Source organism: Rhea pennata, chromosome 3 (genome assembly GCF_028389875.1).
Source record: "Rhea pennata isolate bPtePen1 chromosome 3, bPtePen1.pri, whole genome shotgun sequence".
In the NCBI taxonomy this organism is placed as follows: domain Eukaryota; kingdom Metazoa; phylum Chordata; class Aves; order Rheiformes; family Rheidae; genus Rhea; species Rhea pennata.
Window position 1 is genome coordinate 107,990,653 of NC_084665.1, and position 16,793 is coordinate 108,007,445.

Genomic DNA, 16,793 nt, shown 5'->3' on the forward strand with positions numbered 1-16,793 from the left:
GGCACATATCTGACTTGCCCTCACACTGAGGAAACAAGCTTGGGTGGACTCATGCTTCTTGTCTGTCTGTCATAAGCAAGAGTGGGAGTTTCTTCAGAAGGAAGGGCGAGCTATTTTTATGTTGTGGAAGCACTGAGCATTTTCAAAGCACTATCCTCAGGATGTGTACCAGCTCTGCCTGGTCCTGCACTTCCTGTTTCAGCACTGGATTAAGACTACAGACCCAACCTCTGCACTAGTCTTAGAGAAAGGAGAAAATGGCCTTTTCCTATTTATAACATTCACCATGAATGACTTGGACAGTATCAATAAAGCCGTTATATTTCTGGATAATAAGTAGGGGATCTGTGTCAGTGAATTTCTATGCCACTCCTCCAGCACCATTGGCCAGACTTTTTCTAACAACGCCAGATGTATTGTTAGTTCTGGTGTGTTTTTATTTTAACTTCTTCTGAAACATCAGCAGTTTATCACAGTTGGCAGTGGGACACAGAGGAACGAGCCACTGCTCAGAGATGACACAGGGTAGCGAACTCTAGTATAACCAGAGAGGTACTTGCACTTGTGCACACAACGGTCTTTGCTGGACCACGACTGGCTACAGAGATCTGATTTGAGGAAACAGCCCACCTTCCCAAATGGGCAGGGAAATATTGTGTAAAAGGTTACATTCTCTTTTAGCCCCTAGTTCCATGCAGTTTAAGGTCTGAATAGGTTATTTTATTATCCAGCATGAGCTTTTATATATTATCAGAGACTGAATTTCAAACAAATATTTATACTGAGCTCAATAACTACTTAGGCAAGTGTATTTCCATTCTCATAACCACTGAGAAACAAGAAAAAGAAGGGGGACCCTCATGGATGTTTGTAGTCACAGCCTGTTGTCACTGTCAGGGAACTGATCATGATATTCAGGTGTTCATAGGACCTGAGATGGTCATGAATCCTTGAACAAATAAAACAACTCCTAGGTCCCTCCGACCTGATCAGTGAAAAATTCCTGCCAGGCCTCACATAGCGATAAAAAACTAGATGCTGGTGTGGGAATCCAAGTTGCTGTCAAAAAGCTCAGCAGGATGCATTATCTTAATTTAGAGCTCCATGTTTTGTGAACAAGGACAAAACAGAGCCTTCCTGGCTGTCCCTTACCCGCAGGGAGGGAGTGCGCTTTGTTTTGTCGCAAACTCCCCGAGGGTTCAACTTCAGCCTCTTCAGCCAAAATGCTGCAGTGTTTAATGCCTTACTCACTTAGGAATTTTGGGGATGAATTTGTTTAAATTCAGCGGCAAAAAATAATTTTATTACATTTCTGATTGTCAGATCAAAAAAACCCTCCCTTCAGTGTCTGATATTCTGCCTATTAAGTCACCTTCCAGCTTTTTTCCTGATAAAAGTAGTAAGTTTTCTTTTATATTAGTTTTTCAGCCCCTGACCCATTTTGAGGATTTCCTTTGAACTCCCTCCATTGTTTTCACTTCATTACTGAAATATAGAAAAGAAGAAATATTCTAGGATCAGCTTTACTGTGTGAGTTAAGATCACTTCTCTCCTTCTCGGCTAATTATCCGAGATGACACCCAATCATTTTCTGAAACAATAGTTTCTAAAACAGTAAAACAGTCTTCCAAACTGTAGAAAAGATTTTCTATTAGTTTGCATATAACTATATTGAAATGCATTTTGTAGAACTTAAAATATCTGATTCCACAATTCTAACTCCTATGTAACAGAAATTTATTCATATTGTTTCCTGCCTTGCCAATCTTTTTGTCATTTGCAAACACATGAGCAGTGATTTTATACAATCATCTCAGTCATATAAATTGCTTTAGATCAAGAACTGACACTCCACTAGAAACTGTCTGGCTAATGGATACTTCTCCATTAATAATTTTTTTTCTGATACCCGTCAATGAACCTGACTTTTTTTATTTGTGATGTACATTCTGTTAGTTCCACGTAATGAAAGCTTTTTTGTTAGAATAGTGTTGTAGTAGTAAAATTGTCTTGAAGAAATTACTCTCTTGTCATAGGTCTCTTTATCAACCTGTTCCATCAAAAAGGACAGGATTCTTTCATCGGATTTACCTTCTGAGAAGCCATGCTGACTGTTCTGAATTATATTCTTATTTTTAATTATTTGTTAATAGAATCCTGAAGTACTTATTCCATGGCTTGTCCTGTAGTGGCAGACCTCAATTCTTTTGGAATATCTCAATTTTTCCAGATTTTCTGAAATGTAACATCAGTGCTTTAGAGATCCCCTTCCATCCTGAAGATTTTGGGAAAAGAGAAAGGCTCTAATTTCCATAACTTTTCAAAATTTGACTAGACAAGGCTCTGAGTAACCTGAATTCGAATGATTTGCCTGACCCTTTATGCATTTTAGTACACTTTTTTCATGAATGCAAAAGACTCAACATCCTTTGTAACCTTTGTGAGAAAGGAAAAGTGAAATAAACTGAGGGCAGCCAAAATTACCCTCTGAGTTGGAAGAGCACCTAAGTATTAGGAACTGTAAGTAAATACGGCAGCCAAATGCACAGCGTGGCTTATTTCAGCCTTGCAGCTCTACAGGAATACTGTTATGTTGGCCAAACTGCCAGAGAGACAGCTCTAGTGCTGTCCTGCCCGCTATCATTTGTACCCCCCCCCCCTTAGCTCCATTTCCCCTAGAGAGTGCATTCGGAATTTCAATTATATATTAAATGCAATAAACCAGTTTCACTGCTGCTGTAGCCAGGCAAAGTACTAGGCCTTCTACTTTTAAATGTAGCAACATCAACTTATTGTGATTAGTGCTAAGCATTTTCTGCACTTGTTGATTTCTTGGCTAAAGAAAATAACTCGTTTGCTTAGAACACGTACGAGTATCAGAGAGCAAAGTGCATAAAACCCTGGCACAGTCTCAAGCTCTGCTTTCATTCATCTCACTCTCTAGCCTTTCTTATATTGATTTCAAATCTCAGACTCTAGTTGTGCACATGTTTGACTCAAGCAGGAGGGGCTGACATGAAGTCAGCCTCTGCACTACAGTTCATCAAAAAATAAGCAGCTGAGTGTGATTTTTATGTTCTCATGTCCTGTAAGAACATCAATGTCCCCTGTTGTAAAAATCTCCCCTGTTCTGCTAAGACTTCCCCGAGGAGCTATTTCACAGAGAACAATTTCATTCTGCACATGATTAATTGCCAGGTTTACTCCTCTAAGCCTAGCTGTGTAGGCATGTTTAGCATGAGTCTATTTACAGAAACCATTACTGACAGATTTATTTAATACTTCCTATTTGCTAGGCCCATTTGCAAGCGCCTGATGAAATGACTTACCAGAGGGATTTAGGTCACTAGTGATGACACTAAGTCAACACCTCGGGCTCCCACAGACAGCGCTGCGCTGATGGACACGCGGCATGCCAGTCCTAACAGTGGGCTGTAAGATGGCACAAAGTGAGTCAATTAAATCAGGCTTTTGTGCTCTAAAAGATGTTGAGGGCAAAGGGTTTGTTCTCTTTGTGTTTGTTCTTCTCACAGAGCCCCTAAATGGTCTCTTGACCACTTTATCCTATTGGCCATGTTATTCTCTGCATCATCATGTTATTTTGAAGGCAAGATCAGCCTGCAAGACCAAATCTTTCCCTGTTTTATACATGCAGGAAGATGTCTAAAAACATGTTGATTTTAATGTCAGGTATAATCTTCTTCTTCTTCTTCTTCTTTTTTTTTTTTTTTAATCTAATAAGCTCGTTTTTCTCCTTTTACCTTTTAACCTGAATAGATTTTTAATGGGTTGTAGGAAATGATGCTTGGATTTGCTAGCTGTGGTCTTTCCAAACATCTGTGTTAACAGTGGGTAGATCATGTTAGGTAACAACAATCTTATCACTGTTACAAGCCATTTCTCTCTCTTCTTCCCTACCAGAATAAAATATTGCCAAATATTGTTGATTTTTTTCCAGTCTTGAAAATGCTTGAAAAATGGTTCTTCCTTTTTATCCTTACTGCCAAAATAAATCTCTTAGCTTGAATGCTGCAGCTTCTTTGGTATATCTCATGCCTGCTCAGCTTAGCAGCATCAAAATCTTCATTCTCTGTACCTCTGACACTGTCTCTAGCCGTGAAAGGTGGCTCTGGCTTCCAGCCACCACAGAGCTCATTTTTTGTCATCCCACTTGATTGCTGTTCACAGTATAGCTTGAGTTAAGAGTCAAACCGGAACTTAGGCAGAATTCAAATACTTGCATCATAAACTGTGAACCACAAATCTCTTTCCTTTCTCCCATCCTTCCCCTTTCCTGAAATGCACCCTAGTCCTGAAGACACCTAAGCAGCACCCAGAAGATTCATTACTCTTTTCTACAAATGCCCCAAATTGTCCCACCTCAGCAGCCCCAGGGTCGGCTTTTGCCCAACCCCCAAAAGGCAGATATTTTTCTCACTAATTTATATGGAAGACCTTTGGAAAGCTAACAGACCTGGGTCCCTAAGCAAATGCTTTTTAATGGCATGGATGAAGGGAATAAGAGGTATATCCAATTCTAACTGCCTTTAAGAGGTTCCCAAACTTTTCTGCCACAACCTAACTTCCAGTTGCAGTGTATGACTCTGCTGCTTGCCTCGGAGAAGGAAGGGCTAATGTTTTCCAGCACTTAAAGTGGCTGACATCAACACTCACCACTTCCCAGGCTGCATCCCAACCACAGCCCTGGAGTAGAGAGTCTCCTGTTAACTCCCTTCTTTGGCCTGTGCAATTCATGTTCATCATTTCATCATTGAGAAGTGATACAATTTTCTCCAAGGAGAGGAGACAGCAACTTCAGCCCAGACCCTAACCAGCCAGTTAGGGGAGGCCCTCTGGAGGTCAAGGAGCTGGGTTTGACCCCAATTTATCTAACCTCCACTAATAGTGAAAACAGGTAAGGAAGAGACTGAATCTTTTATTCGCTGGCCATGGTTCAAGCCATTAAATTATTACTGAAATATGGGGACCAATATCTTTCAGACTGTAGTTTTATAAAGTTCATCAGTCTGAGGAGCTGAACACTCCCTGCTCTATGTCTGGGACTAAAGTAATCTAAATTCTCTCTAGAGGTCGGGTATCAAACCATGTAATCTTCTGTTACCTACCTCCTTTCTTGAACCCTATTTCAGCATCAACAAATTTCTGCTTTGTTTCAGCTGATGTAATTTAGGGAGTGGGAAGGATGAATAGCTTTTATTTCACGTTAAACTGGCATTTCACAAAGGGATGTGGCAAGATTCCATTTTCCATTATCTAGTTTAGCCATTATCTGACATTTCAGATGGAACTGATTTATTGAAATTATATTACCTCAGCCCTCAGTGGTTACTCACTGCCTTTGGTGAGAAACTGTTCAAATAAGCCATTGAAGCATCATCTGAAAGAGCTGTTTTACAGCACTCGTGCAAGTAAGGCAGGCAGTATTGGATGTGTATGGCTAACAGCACCAAAAGAGAGGCAGTTTAGTTGAAAAGGGGTGAGAAAGTAACAATTCATTTCGAAAGGATTATCAGAAATACACTGCGATGTTTTTGAAACTAATCCTATTGATCCTCCCTTCTTCTGATCTTTTCTATTTTCCCTATGTCAGGCAAGTTGGAGGAATAAAAATGTGCTTCAGGTTCACTTCCTTCCTACTTGTTACTTCATTTATCTATATTCTACAGATCTCAAATAGGAAAGTTAATCTTTTATTTATCTGAAGAATATTTTACAGGTATTATCCCATAGCAGCCTTTTCTACCACTACAACAGTGAAAGTTCTATCAGCAGTAGCTTTATAAACATATTAGTCTGACTTTCAAAAATGTAGTTGCAAAAATACGCTGTGGCCTCGGACTTGATATATAGCTTCTCAACCAGAGGGCATTTATTTTTTCTTAACATTATTTTTGTGAGGCTACTTTGGGGGGAAGAGAGAAATTAAGCCATGAAGAATTTCAGAAGTAATGTTGCAAAAGAGGATCTCATACAACAATGCACAAGATAACTACGGAACAGAGAAATCTATAAATATCTAAAATGTTTAAAGTATCTTTGGACTGACTGATGCCTTATGTTATTGAACTAACAGGCGCTAAATTTAACTTTGAACTTAAGAGATCCTTTGTATCATTGTCATTCCGTATTTTCAGACTCCATTAAGGCAAGTGAAATCAGATTTCCCTACTTCCTAAAAGTTTAACTTTGGTGGTCGTAACTTGCACAGAGACAGTCTCAGCTTTGAAGGTCTTGCTAAAACACATGGTTTTGCCTATGTATTCTTCAGACTTTTCAGATTCAGGTTTAGGGTGTTTGTTTGTTTTTAAAAGAGCCTTCATCTCCTTATATCCATTATAGGAATTGAAATATTGTATCAATGATATTAATCACAAGCCTACTATATGACTCGAAGCCTACACATACTCTGGGTGAGATTTTCACAGAGAATATTGTGAAGTACACTTCCAAAAAAATTTCTTTAGGGTGTTAATAGTATTAGATTGATAACACAATTTAAAAATCTTTTAAGTCTTTTCGCTTGTTTTCTGGGAGACCCCTTTGCTTCACATCATACCAGTTGGAATACATTGCCATCGGACCAAAACTATGAGCCCTAGAAGAACTGTTCAGTGGTATGCAGGAGCATCACAGTGATTTCTTGAAATCTATGAAAATGTATAATCAAAGAATGTTCAGGGGCAGATTTGGAGGAAAATCTGTATCAGTCCATACTGAGAAGAAGAGAGGACTAAACCTTTAATTTTTGCAAAGTTGCAAATTGCTGTGCTATATTAGTTACTGTTAACACTTAATCAGAAAGCTGGTCTTAAAAACAATTTTTCCTCTTCCAGAAATAAAAAACATGGTTCTGTGATAAATAGTTACAATGATGTACATTATTATGACCATTAAAATTGAGTATTTATGATGCAAAATAACTGCTTTTTTACATGCTAGTGAAGTATGGTATATTAAAATAATGGCACAACTTGTAAAACAAAAATTACCATACTGATTTAATCAGTTTTCTCAAATTCTCATTGAATCTTCCTACAATATAACTTCTAGGTGTCTCAAGATACATGCATTATAGCTGCTGCAGCAGCAGCAGTGAAGAGCGAATACCGTCCAAGCTAGTGTTCAGCTACCGGGGTGGGCTAGTGTAGACCTCGCTGAGGACTGACTGAGAAGTTGTGTAAAGCCACAACCAGGTTGTGTGACTTTATTCTTCAACACAAAGAATATATTCTACGTCCGTTGCCATTTTGGAATGAGCCTCCCTTTAAGTTGGGAAGAGAAGTTCTCTGGTGGAAGAGACTTTGAATGGAAGAAACAAAGAGGGGAGACCTGGCCAGCATGGTGTCTGGGCAGGGTGTGGGGAGCAACCCTGGGAAGGAGAGGTATGAGCAGGAGGACTGGGAAGCTCTGGTTTAAGAAGATGGGGGAGCTGGGTGTTTGAGGCTAGAAGCCTGGGATTTGGGACGAGGTTAGAAGTTTCTAGCATGAGAGGGGAGGGAATAAAGGATGCTGAAGGATAAAAGAGTTTAAGAAGTCACCTCTAACAAAGAGTACAAATGGTGTGCAAAGGTGCAGGACATAAATACCAAAATGTTTCTCTTCTCTGCCTCTTGCCTCCATCTTCTTTTGTTTTTTCTTTTTTGCTGTCTGACACAGGGGTAGTCCTATTTTAAAAGGCCACAGTGGTCTTGGAGTAAAGGATGAACTGATTCTTATGATGATCCATTAACTTTCAAAAAGCTTTTGATGATATTCTTCATTGACTTGTAGCCATAACAGGTTTTTACTGGCCTAGAGGGAAGATCAGATTTTGGTTTAATTAAAGACAAGAATAAATACTCAGATCACAATTGTGAGAAGAATCATCTGAGGATCAGTGTGGGATTTTGCACTGTGCACTGTAATTCTGAACACTGTTCAGAACTAACCTGGAAAAAAGGCGTTTCTAGAAGGGGTGAAGATTTTCAGAGGATACAAAATTATTCAGAAGATTCAAAATTAAAGCTGAGTGCAGAATGCTACTGAAGAACATCGCACTATTAAATGACAAAATGACAGATGATATTCAATGTCAATAAATACAAAGGAATACACATGGGAAAAGTAACAATAACTGTGCATTCATAGTGGTAGATTGTAAATGAGCTGTTACAGCTCAAAAACGTTCAGAGCCATTGTGGCTAACCCTCCTAAGACATTAGCCCAGTGCTTAGCTGTGATTGAAAAGGCACATTACATATTAGGCAATATTAGCTTAAGCATGATAGTTTCCATCTTGAATTTTTTATGCATCTCAAGAAGCAAACAGCAGAACTAGATGCATCTATCTGTTAGAAGAGCTTCACTATTCATTTGTTCTGAAGACAACAAACATCCTAATACTGGGAAAGCTACTGCTCATCTTGGGTGGAAGGAAAGAAGCCCCCTCTGTCTGTGTTTGATGGCAGGGAGGAACCCATGCAACCTTACCTCCCAGCTGGAGCAAGACCAGAAGGCTTGTTCATGCCGTAGAGTAGACAAATGTTGAGAGAGAAAGTCTGTCCAGAGTTTGCAAAGTTATATTAAAAGCAAGAACATATTTCCTCAGTGATCCGGGGTGGTACAGGGGCTCTCAGGAAGCAGGATCTCTTTTCTTCACATCCCCAATGAACCTCTCCCAGCCTCATTACTTTACTCCATCCTCTAAATGGCAGATGGGCTCCACTGCTCTGTAAATCTCTCCAGACGCCAGCAACTGGACAGTTTCTGTTGGGACAAGGGGTTGTCCTAAAGGAAATAATTAACATGAGAACATCTGTAAAGGGAGCAATCCACATGATGCACAGTATGTTTTCCTAGCTTCTACTCCTCCTTAATTTTAATTTTTGTAGTCACCTAACAAACATGACACTTGATTAAGGTAAAACTACCGCCTATACAGAAAAGCATTGGTAAAAGTTACAAGGTATTTTTTAAACTTCACAGAAGTAAAAGTAGAAAGTGTAAAGCCTTTTTAAAGGTTCAAATTTTCAAGGTCAGGAAGAACTGTGCACTAAGAACAGAAGTATCTAAAATGAAAATATAGACAAGTATTTTCAAAGTTGGATAACCCAGGCTTCAAAGCCAGTATTGAAAATGTAAGACCATGTTGTTTGCAGATAAAATAACATAAGAGTATCTCTAAAGAGAAAATTCTAAATTACTCTTTCTTCCAGCTGATCTCAGGACAATATGGATTGGCTGCAAATTATCCTCCTAATAAATGTGGTCCTTCAGCTGATTGACCGTACTGAATAATTCCTTTGGAGATAAGGTTGAAGGGTAAAGAAATTGTGTTAGATTGGAATATGGTTTAGGAAGATTCTGAAGTCACTCATCCATGGCAACCTTATCTACCTGTTTGTATGTGCAGCTGAAGTAGTAACAACTCTTGCAATTTTATCTCAGTTTTCCTTATGTTTAATAGCTTTCCTAAACTTCAACTTCAGAAGTCGCACGATTATGAAAAAAATCAACATTCATTAAAAAAGTAAATCTTTAAAACTTATGCCTTAAGAGAAAATCCAGAAATACAAACAAAAAGCACCTTAAAAATAGCAGAAAAAAACCCGAAAGACTGCAACAATGTCTTATTTGATAAAAGTCTACCAGTTAAATTGATCTTATTATTTATTTATTTTTTTTTTTTTTTTGTGGATGACTTGACTCTTGAAAATTTGAGACTGGCAAAAGTCCAAATGGACAAATTTTGGAAAAAAACAGGCGTACTTGACTGATTGAGTGGCAGAGGCTCTCACTAGAGCAGAACTAGCTTGTATAAAACTGATTCCTTATCTTGTAGTAGATGCATGAATTGCATTGTAGAAAATGTATTGCACATGTCAGAACAACATTTAGGGGAAAGTAACTGATTGAACATCAGATTTTGTAATGACAGTTGAGCTAAAAGTAATGCAAGTATTACTGACTCATGGCTGAGGTAACTCAAATTCTTCCACAGTACTAGAATATATGATTACTGTTTGTAATGTTTAAAATAAGTTGAATGGACAAAATTTATCCCTAGCTAAAATTCATGGAAGTCCACGTAATTACAGCAGAAGGGATTTGGTTCACTGAGAACACTAAATTACGTGTATTTGCCACACCTCATCTATATTATATACAGCATATGCCTTCTATTTTACATGTGTGAAACAAAACAGACCCACAAAGTGCCAACTTTAAATGCAAACAAGGTGTAGGTGATTTTGCTGCAGAAAGCTCTTGCACAGGCCACTGCACTATGATTAATATCTAAAAGAGGTCTGCAGCCACTCGTGACTCCAACCCCTCTCTTGTCCAGCTGTATTATAGATACCCTTGGAGTGATAAACAAGCTCTCTTTTACACAACTTTGGGTATTATGACTTCTGAATAGAAAAAAGGTATCAATTTAATACTATATATTCAGTGTGGGGAAACCTTTCCGTGCCAAATGCTGACTAGGCCTTTCAAACACACGCTTAGGCCAAACAATAACCCACAATCGTTTATCCAATAATAATATGAAAAAGGCATGCAGTCACACACCTTGCAAAACGAGGCTGCGGGCTGCATTCAGTCCCCCAGGCCACAGGTTTCTCTACTCTGGTAATACTTCAAATTTAATTGGGATTTTGTATCAGACATATATTTTAGCAGATGGAAATTAAAAGTTTAAATGCCATATCAGATGTAAATTCTATGGTTATAAACCACGAGTACTCTATAGACTTGCTATAGACATAGGCAATAAAATTTTACTGTGATAATATATATGAAACTTTGTTTCCATATTATCTGTCTCACCTTGAAACTAAAAATGTGAATAGACTAACTGCAAGCTTCATGGAAATATTGGAAATACTGCTAATTTGTCCCTGGAAGCCAGTCTTGTCCAGGAAGGCAAGATTTAGATTAGTGTATGGTCTGATACTCCGTAGCCAATACTCATTTTAAGAATGTATTTTGGGAAAAATATTTGCAGTATTTGTTTTTCTTCTTCTTCTTCTTCTTTTTTTTCTTATTTCAGCTTTCTTCTTACCTTTTACTTGTTGCAAGGCAGACTCTGTATTGTTCAATATGCATGAGTTGATATAAAACAAAGATGCTGGAAATTACATTGAACAAACCACTACATGTTCCTGTAATGCAAAAAATCTCTCTCTTAAAACAAACGAAACAAGAAGTTTGTAAGCTTTGGATACTCTGCATACCACTGATCAAAAATAACTCAGTGAAACTTCCGTGTCTGGCATACGAAAATAGAATAGAATAGAATCCCAAGAGCACATAGCCTGTGGTACAGCTATAATAGCTGAAACACTATGGAATAAATGGGGTTTTCAGATTTTGAGCCCTCTGCCATTGTTGAATTTGCTAACATCCAACTATTTGTTGCAATCAGCCTTCCATTACAAAAGTTAAGAGGATTGCACATATCAGTGTAAATAAACAGAGGTGTTTTCCTCCAGAGGACTTTTTTAGGGGAGGAGGCTGAACAGCTCTTAAAATGCCTTACTCTGTGGAACACTCTAATGGAAAACTGAAGTGTTAGACGCTCCCCCAAAGCAAAAAAGAAAAATTCGTTCATCCTTGGCAATGCTCCCAGACAGTCTCCATTCAAATTAATCTGTGCCATCCTTGAGCCTCACTAGGAATTAGGGACTCACTGATTCCTGTAGACATTAATATCATGAAGGAAGAAATGCCCTCTCCATAAAAGGAAGGAGAAATTATTGCAGCTGAAATATTTAATGCTGAACTCTGTACTTAGTTGCTCTTTGGTAGGGTTATTACAGATTAGAGCTGATAAATGATATGTGGACAATGGCTTATCTTGATTAAATAATGCTGGCCTGATTTTCACTGCTGTGGAATGATTTTCAGCTGCAGGCATTTAGTACCTCTGCAAAAGAACCTCTCAGTTCTCCACAGTATCTGTTCAGCTGGAAATACGTCTTTTCCCTATCATCATATTCATTTTCTTCCAAATTCTCCTTTCCTTTGAAGTTTGTTATATGGAAAAAAATAAAGCTGATTAATGAAATTTTCATTATCTTGGTGCACTTTGCATGGTGAATTTGGGACTGAAAGGCAAATCTAACTTGTCGCTCTAGCAATCAAGTGTAAATACAGCACACTGCTGTGCCTTTGATCCCAGAGCATCAGCAGTCTTAAAGTGGTATGGCTGACCTTGCCTATAGAAAGGGAATTAGCTGTGATTTAGGAACCGGGACTCTAACATTAAATGCATTGCCCCACACTCAGTGAAATTAGAGCACTGAGAATGCCTAGCTGTAGAAAAAGAGGAACAATAGTAATTGCAAAAGATAGGGAGTGTGTGTGTATTTTTCTTGAAATGATGGAACTGTTTAAAGTTCTAAGTTTTGAACAGTGTTTAAAAATGATGATTTAATAAGGCTTGATGATTTAATATGGCTGTCAAGTTGAAGAGAAGAGCAGCCACTACAGTTGGAAGCAAAGTATAGCTAAGATGGATTGTCTTTTCATAGAAGTGGAGTTTTCTCTTTAAATGTGGACACGGTGTTTCAAGTTGTTATGAGATCTGCAGTATTACACATTTTTGATTTGTGATTCTTTGAGATCATTCAATAAATCATAGAATCATAAATCCCTGACTTGAAAGGGACTTGGTGAGTTCATCTAGTCTATCCGTCTCTCCTCACTGATATCTCTGTCAAGCCACCACTCACCATGCAGGCTCCACAAACCTTCCTTGTAGCTTTTATCATTTGGAAAAAAAAAAAAAAGAAAAAAAAAAAAAGATTTTAAATGGTTAGCATGATTTTTTTTTCCTACTGCAACTTTAGCACATTATTGCTTGCCCTGCTCTCTGTGACCATGGAGAATAGGTTGTTTGAAAAAGTTTTTTATATCTTCTCTTCTGTGGGCTGAACAAGGCCAAACAGCCCATCTTTTTGTCACAGGTCACAATTTTCTAGACCTTTCCTCATTCTCGCTGCTTTTCTCTGGACTGTCTCCAATGAGGGCACATCTCCAAGTGCAGCAGTCAAACTTTCAGTACAGTTTTCCAGATGGGCCTTTAATCTGTACTGTATTTTTTAGAGGCAAACCTCCTTTTCAGGCCAGTGCTTGCTTTTTCTGCCATGGCAAGCTGCCACTGCCCCGTGTGTGAGCCACTAAAACCTCTGATCCTTTTCCGCAGAAGTGCAACACAGCCATATGCTCCCTAACCTGCATCGGTGTGGCTGGTTATTCCTGCTCCAGTCCAGGACTTGAAATTTGCCTTCTGGGTTTATACAAACATTTTTCAGGATGTGTTGCTGGTGACCTAGGTTGGCTGCTAGTTTCACTATTCCCTGGTATTATGATTTCCAAAACTGCAGAGATTTGGACATAACTTTAAAAAAATGCTTAACAAAAACATTGTTGTGGGGCAGAAAAGAGTCTGTGACAAAAATGTATATCAAAGCAGATTTATGCTTTTTCTTTATTCAGTTAGACATTCAAAATCCTCTCTTAACTATTACTCAGCTCTAACAGCATCTCCTTGTCCCTAGTGATCTTTCATACATACCTCAGCATGAAGTACAGACGCAGCATTCATCTTAACTCTTTCAGTAGGCTTAAGCGGAACATTTACTGTAAGATAACACAGGAAACAATACTGGTACTAAGATAACTATAGACAGTAGTTTAGCTAGTACAGGCAGCCATTGCAAGCAACACCTTTTAGCTTTAGCTGAGTTAACAGAAAGTCCAATGCCAAGGGAACTCCACAGGTAAGAGGCAACATGATCTGGGACTTTCCATGAGCAAAAAACCAGAAAACTAGGATGATCACTGAATAGCCAATATATATAATCTTCTCTTATTTTGATTAAGGTTACATTATCCTATCTGGTTATATTATATAGATTAAGATAAATTTATTTTACCATTTAAGATTGTAAAAGGAAGATCCAGCACTGATTTTGCAGCTATGTTCATGTAATTATTATCTAGCTCATCTCACACGTGCTCCAGCACCTGCCTTCTTCCACATTCTCTCTTAGCCATTGGGAGCAGTATCATCTTCCCTATCATTCAGGCCCATGTTTTCTTTTACTACCCTGCACCTGTATGCTTATACTGAATCCTTATAATTAATTCTGCATAATATTTATAAAATACATCTTCTCTGCCTATCCACTCAGATAAGATTTTCATTCAGGTTCATACACGATGATCTCAATTACTGTAAAATGCTCATCTCTAATATGTTATTGACATATAGACTCTTCTCTTTCATAGTATTCCTCAGTCAAAGGTGACAAGTCTCCACCACCTTCTCTTCATATTTTTTAAAGTAAATATTAATTTTCTTTCTCCTATGATGCCTCTATTGCCTACAGCACAATTCCCTAGAAACATCCTCAAGCTTATCATCTCCTTTTCCTCAGATGCTTCATTACCACATTTACAAACATCTGACAACAGTTAATTGTCATTAACAGCAGCAGAATATCTGCAGCGAGAGTACTGAGACCTGCATGCCTATTTTTATTTTCTCCTGCATGGAGATCTCACAGCTTGTTGCATCTGACTGGCTTTTGGTCCTGTATGAGTAGAGTACATAAAGCAGTTGAGGGCAGTTTTGTGGCTTGGTTCTTAGCCACTGTTACAGTACAACTAATAAATGCTAGCAACAATAATAATGTGTGCCACGGGAATGAGTGGCAGAGCAGTCATCCTTTGTGTGTACTCCTGCAGAGCTGATATATAAAGTAAATCTCACAGCTGTATATCTCAGTAGCTTTGATTTCTTATGACACACCCAGTGCCTGCTTCTTCCCAGTGACAATTTGTTGTATTATTTTCTTTCCATTTGAGACAGAAACAACATAAGAACTACATTAAATTGCTCTAATTCTGTCCAGCTAGACCCAGGGTTGTCAGAGACAAACTAAAGGCTTTGCTGCAGTGGTGCAAAATAAGCACAATCAGAGGTAAGTGAATTACCAGCGAAGGGAGAAGAAGAAAAGTTAAAAGACAGCTAAACTTGTACCATCCCAGTACCATGTACAGGGCACTTAAGTAGTCAAGATAGCATACGTTCAGGTATGATTTAATGTACTACACAGAAAGTTGACACATTTCCTGACATTGAGAATAAATCCACAGAATCAAGTACTTTTCCTGCCAAAACAAAGTGTTATTTGACTAACAGGGAGCAGTAACAGTATAGCAGTAACAGCAGCACCTACCTTGATCTGTTGGTAGAGCATGTTTATAGCTTCTCTTCTGCAAGCACAAACCACATTAGATTTTTTTTTTTGTCCTTACTTTAAATGTTGTTATTATTAAAATTATTATTAAACATGTCTTCCCCACTTAGGAGGGTTTTTAATGTTTGCAAGTATTTTTCACATTTTTAAGGCAAAAAGCTTCCTTACTAACACATTTAATGCTCTGAAGACCACTCCTTTCTGGGCTGCTTTGGAAGTCCAAGGAAATGTTGAATATCAGAAAGTGTAGATTTATACTGATGTATAGCACAGCTTACAGTATCTGCAATGTAAAGGCAGATGATCAGAAACATTACCTGTCAGATTCAGCTTTGAAGATCTTCCCCATAGGCCTACTTTTTGTCAAAGGCAGCCTCCTAACTAAAATTCTTGGTATGAAGGAGCGTTCTCTATGGAGAATATACAGATATAATTTCACAGAGAATATAATTAAAATAGGAGCATATAGCATATTTTTTTAAAAGAAATGTCACCATGAAAGAGTGAGAATGAGCACGCTGGATAAAACAAGTGTTGAAAACACACTTGAGAAAGGAATGAATTTAATGAATTGCTTTTTTTAAGAATGCAAAGAGACAATATTTCTATAGCTATACTGGTAACAGTGCCAAGTAACATTCTCATAAGCAGGAGTGCAATTACCCCTGCTGTCAATTTTTAAAGAAAAATCTCTAATATAATTTTGGCCTAAATCAATAAGAGCTCTTCCAAATAATTTTCAGAAGGAGTATGAGAGTTGTCTCAGGCTGGAGCCAGGCAGCTTGCATGTGCTCATGCACTTTGGAGGGAGTAGAAAGTACAGGCACCGGCTGCTCCACACCAGCTGGCTCCAACGCCAGGGAATGGTCCTGGACATGCTTTATCCACTAGTATAGAGACAGTTTGAATATCTTTGATATGACAAGGTTAAATGTAACAATTTACAAAAGTATCTTGGTTACTGAGATATTTTCTGTGTTGAGTTATAGCCAATGTGTTGTTTCAGAAATAGCTAAGGAGGTGAAAAAAAAATGTTGCACTATAACAGCATTGAGAATCAACCTACTAGCCCTGGCATTGAAGAGACTGTGTTAAATTCACCAAAACAACACAGTAGGAACAGGCCTTCTCCCATGACCACTCCCCCCCACCACTTGAAATGGAGAAGACAAGCCACAGTGGAAAGTAATTTCGTAAAACAAAAGAGGAAGGAGCAATTTTCAAGGAAGGACTTTCAGGAAGCACTTAGCACTGGCTTAATTTTGCCCACATAAAGAAGCAAGACTTTTTCTCTGAATTGAAAAGTTGGCTGGATCAAGCCCTAAGTAATCTCCAGAAGGAGATGTGAACCACCCAGGAGGTCTGTCACAGAGCTCAGGAGTAAATCCAGCTGTCTCGTGCTTCTCATAAGATTCATGCTTGAGCAGGCTATTGAATTCTAATTTTCCTAATTTTCAGTGTGCAATTACTTCACAGAGAAAATGGAAGGCCAAATGCAAAAAACTATTTTTGAAAACTACA